Source organism: Varroa jacobsoni, unplaced genomic scaffold (assembly GCF_002532875.2).
Source record: "Varroa jacobsoni isolate VJ856 unplaced genomic scaffold, vjacob_1.0 scaffold_1410, whole genome shotgun sequence".
NCBI classification, from domain to species: domain Eukaryota; kingdom Metazoa; phylum Arthropoda; class Arachnida; order Mesostigmata; family Varroidae; genus Varroa; species Varroa jacobsoni.
This window is the reverse complement of record NW_019214312.1, coordinates 194,219-199,334: the sequence shown is the minus strand read 5'-3', so window position 1 is coordinate 199,334 and position 5,116 is coordinate 194,219. Positions and strand designations below refer to the sequence as shown.

The 5,116-nt window shown below is 40.0% G+C and overlaps 1 long non-coding RNA gene across 1 annotated transcript; it reads left to right on the top strand.

The window, feature by feature from the left end:
• The first annotated feature begins 539 nt into the window (after positions 1-539).
• Positions 540-4,424, top strand: LOC111269749 (uncharacterized). The gene is made up of 2 exons (XR_002685909.1): positions 540-684; positions 3,576-4,424. It is a non-coding gene; the product is annotated as an uncharacterized LOC111269749 (long non-coding RNA).
• Positions 4,425-5,116: the final 692 nt, after the last annotated feature.

The following is a 5,116-nucleotide window of genomic DNA, read 5'->3' as shown; positions in this document are numbered from 1 at the left end:
GTATCGCTAGCCAATATCTCGGAGTACCGTTAGCAGCGAAATACGCTGTACCCAGATAGAGCGACAACAGTAGCTGTTTGCGCCCGCATGGAACGGTGAGTGCAAAAGTTCAAAAAAAAAGTGAGAAAGCCGATTTGTTTAAGCAGTATATACGGCATGTTCTGTATCGACATTTAAACATGAGTGATTGGCTTTTACATATAGAAAATCATGCCTAAGGCACGGCTTCAAATCGATGTTGTTTGCAGGTAATTCTGGACCAACACATTTTGCTGTGGGATTTTTCACCATTTTAATCTACACCCTTAGAAGTCATTTCGCATTTTTCTAACAAGTTCTACTGACCAGCTAATCTGTACCACTAAGAGCTTTATAGAATGTCGAAATATTTCGAATTTAGCTGTTCTATGAGCTTAGTCAATGTTGAGTTATTTGATCTTATTTAATTAACGTAACAGTTGCTTTTTTACGTAGAATGATCTTATAACGTAAGTTTGCTGTAGCAGATATTATTGGCGTGTCCTTCTGTAGCGCAAGATTCGATGCGATTAGTAAGACCACAGCAACGAGAAAAACCCTTCCATAAAATACGACGGTCAGATCTGACGCATCATGACGTCACCAGTGAACGAAAGCAGAGCGGTGCGTCTGGTTGATGACTCAGAAAACGTGCTAAAAAAATAGGTAGGCATTATAAATGCTGATGATTCTAGCGATGCCACAAGCCAAATCTGGTAACTACTATTTAGCCTTATACGAACATCTACTGCAACGAAAATGATCAAACGTAAAGGCTAGCATATTAACTTATGTTGGGCGTCACGGGCACTACTGTGAGTATCGTTAGCGATAATTTTTGGCAATTACGAGCACCATAGCGTCAATCCAACGGGCACTAGCTAGAATTGATGATTTTTTTAGAATCGTTAACACTTCGTGCCTGTGTTACGTACTACGGAAAAGAAGGGGACATACTGTGCGAATACAAACGCGAAAAGCTCGTACTTATTTTTGTATCGATGCCGAAGAGGTGTCTTTTTTTACGGCATACGTTTTTGATAAATTAATTTGCTTTATTCAAATATCTTCAGATTTACACACGTGTTGCTTGAGCTCTTCACATCCCACTGCTCTCATATATCTGAAACGTTAGCTTTATAAATAGCATACGTTTGCAAAAAAGCTCTTTTCCAGCAGAGGCCTAGTTAACCATACGCGTTTACATACTTGCATTTTTCTGTCGAATACCGGAAAGGGTGCATCGATTAAGACGATAACGAAATTAATAGAATAACTGTCAAATCGGCGTTGTTAGCCACCAATCAGTCAGTGATCCGTCTGCATTGCATCGATGGGGGGACGTAACGTCACTCAGTGAACGTGCCTGCCTTCCACGCAAACGACTGAGTCTGGTATCGCGCTACGTGATAATAGCTGTCACAATAAAAATAGTACGGCTACAAATTGGACAATCGTTTGTTGTTGCAATATTGGCTACGTTGGGCTACTGTACAAGAGTATGCGAAACCCACACATCTACTTTCGCAAAAAAGATAGGTCCTTGTTTCGTTCCTGATGCGCAGCAAGGACAAAGCGTTTGCCGCGACGGTAGATAGGTGAGAAGTACTGGAGTTAGCTGCGTACCACTGTGTCATCGATCGCTTAACTGACACACTCATTGGCGTGACGGCAATTCCTTCAGGAAGAGCTATATACGATAGCTTCGTAGCCGATCGAGGGCGCGAAAGAAATAGTTTCGTTAGCGCATCATACTTATGAGACAAATAATACATGTAGATAAAAAGGCGGGCAACACGACGAATACGCATTAAAATGGTGATTACGCGACGGATGCCCTCTCTGAAACTATCTATTACCCTATACTTTATAAGCTCTAAAGAGAGTTTTTCACGTAACAGAAATGAAACATGTATTTATTACGTGTTTGTTATCAGTGTCCGTCGCCGCCATCGAAGCACTTAATCCGTCTCGCCAGAAATCATCAGGCCTGACGTTAAAGAGCTTTTCCAGCTCCAGCTACTGCTGGGAGCTCGAAATGGCGGAGTTGTCTTGATTTATTTTGCCCAAACTTATTCGATACCTATATTCGCTCGTAGAAGTTGACACTCATGCCACAGGGTTCCAGTTAGAATAATGTATCAGGGTGCCACATGATTTATCTAGCTTAGCTGTTGCATATTTCACACTTTAAGGCCGACAGCTGACGTCACAGATTGTGTCCTGCGAAATTAGTAGAAGCTCTGCCTATTCGTTAAGAAAATCAGTATTGTAATGCCATCACAGGAGAACACCGTAATGGTTGTTTGTTGCCAATTCAATTTGTTTGACATGAGGATGGTGCTTAGTCTACCGATCACCTACATTCATTCAAGCGTAACCCTTACGAAACTGCTCCTAACCTTACCGTGTCCTTATTGATTACGGAGGTTGGTGAACGAGAGGATACGGACGATGGACCGATATTTAACTAACGGCAGTGGTACCACATAAAAAATAGACCAGTATGTCCTTCAAGCTTTCGCAGTCTTGTAATCTAAAAGATGAAGAATCGTTAATTTTCTAAAAACCCATATATCCTTTACTATATATATATATATATAGGTAGATTACTCAAATGGTTTTTCGGATTTAAATCGACAATGATGGCATATGCAAAGGAAAGCGTAGAAATATAGCTTTAGTATTTATTTAAGGGCGCATTTACGCGTGCAAACGCCAACGGTAACTGACGTCACTCTGTTTAGCCCTTCTATTTGCGTTAAGTATTTTTTTCTTAAGTTAATTGGCTAGTATTATTTGCGCTTCGGTATAGTAGCTAAATTATATTCTTGCACTTTTTTTTTCAAAATAAATTTGAAAAACCAGTTTTCTAACAACTTTCTACGGGCAGTTGTTTTGCGAGCCATGTTTGATTACGATACAAGTATTTACATACATGGCGAGATTACTGATGAAAAGATTACTGTTGGGTTATTTTGCCAGATTAAATTTTCCTAGCTTTTCAGGACATTACATTGTATCTTGTTACGTTTATGGTACCATATGCAAAGAATATTTACATGTTTACGTTTCAACTTTCTACCGTAGTGTACCTATATTGTTATTAAACTTTGTCTTTTTTATGTTCCTGACATAATAGGGGAAAAAGAATTACATCTTAATAACAATTTAGACTTAATTGAATGACGTTGGAAAATTACGCTGAGGCAGAATTTTTTTTTCTTTTAAAATTTATGATATTTTTTTTGGGTTGCGTTGGGCTGAGAAGTTAATTTTAAGTGCTATTACTCTGTAAGTAGCTTAAACTTATGAGTTCATATTTGTACCTTTATACGAGGAAAAGGACCAGCCGTAAAAACAAGCATAAGCAAACGGCGTCTGTTAACTGACCGGAGCAAAAGTAAAGCGTCATCATGGGCCATTTGGCATCACCCATTACCAATACATGCAATGCTTGGGATGTATTGAGCTAAAATGAATTGTCGAGCTATCCACGATAGTGCTGTGCGTCTTAGTTCAATTTCTAACCGAATATTTAATACAATATATTCCAGGCACTTGACGTTGTCTATGCGCGACACGTGGACACTCGTGACTATGGTGACGGATGCCGCAGTAGACAGTGTCTATAGGCGCTTCAGGTTCGGAAGTTGTGAAGCACTTCAAGCCTTCAATGGCCTGCCCAGAAAATATACTAGATGCTTTTTTGTGGAGTGACGCATCACGGCCAACTATTAGTCACTTCTAGTAACCATCTGACCTTATTTTATTATTTGTCGTAACTAGACACAGATCCGAGGAAGACTATTGCGTCAAAGCAGGCTTTTCCTAGGCATTCGAGAGGACTGATCGGACGCGTTGGGTTGCGTAGGGTTAACGCGTAATAGACGGCGGTATTATGTAGATATTAGACAAGGAGATGCGGGTGTCACGAATGATTATTACTACTTTCCACGGCCGGAACAGGCTCAACGGTCGAGATGGTGAGGATGCACTTAGTATATTAGTTGGAAAAATAAATGTTTCGACCTTGACGTCCGGTAATTGAGACGTGAAGTATTGCGTCAGACGGCTGGCTCCGAACACGAAGTGAAATATGTCTGTGCCCGGTTTCGAACTTAAGCCATCTCTTGTTTCGAAGTTCAGCAACGAACACGTCGCGTGTGCAGTATTATAAGGACATAATTACGATAGTTTAAAGCTTAATACGTCAAACAAGAGGCAGAAAAGGAAATCGTCGACGAACATAAATATTGACTTATTACCAGCGAACACGGAAAACAAGTTCCCCGTACACTGGAGTTTATAGAACAAATCTATTCATGTTATATTATAATGTAAGAATTTCACTAAAAACTCGTCGAAAAGCTACATAATGAGTATGCTATGTGTGTTTCCATCTGCTTCTTATGTTTTCTCTTATGTTATGACCTGTGGCAATCTAGATCGTCATAGCCAGCAAGAAATTATTAAACAGGGTTAGTGATGATGAGTAAAGACAACCTTTTGCTCATTCATTGAAAACCAATTATACAACGTGCTAGTCTGGAAAATTCTCACTGCTGTAATGCTTTTTTCGTACAAATGATCATAGAAATTACTTAAGTAAGAAGAATAGATACGGAGGAGAATACATAACATGTTAGCTGGTAATTTCAGGGCAAACATCGACTTTTCCTCGCACAGTCTTACTTTGTACGGTAAGGTGTACGGTAGATAAGGGACGTGATGTGAAACCAGAGACCGGTGCTCTAGAGGCAAATTGCCCTTGGAATAGGACCCGAGTGCACGTCGTGACCTTCGATATTAAAGATAAGTCTTTTTTTCATTTCGCATTCATGTCATAGCGTATTTTGTTGGTATGAAAAGCGTTCCTTGTCCAAGGCATCGTTCCGAATAGCAGAAACGAGAATGCCATTTGCTTTACACACACGGGAAAAGCCTGTCTAATTTTAAAAGCCTACAATGGAACCTATATCATAGCCTCGTTAGATCGGTCCACTTTGCCACATAGTTATCCATGCATAGGGTCGCAGCCCGACTATCGATAGTTTCTCTACAGTTTCTCTATTCCAGAAAATCGCATTTGTTTTAA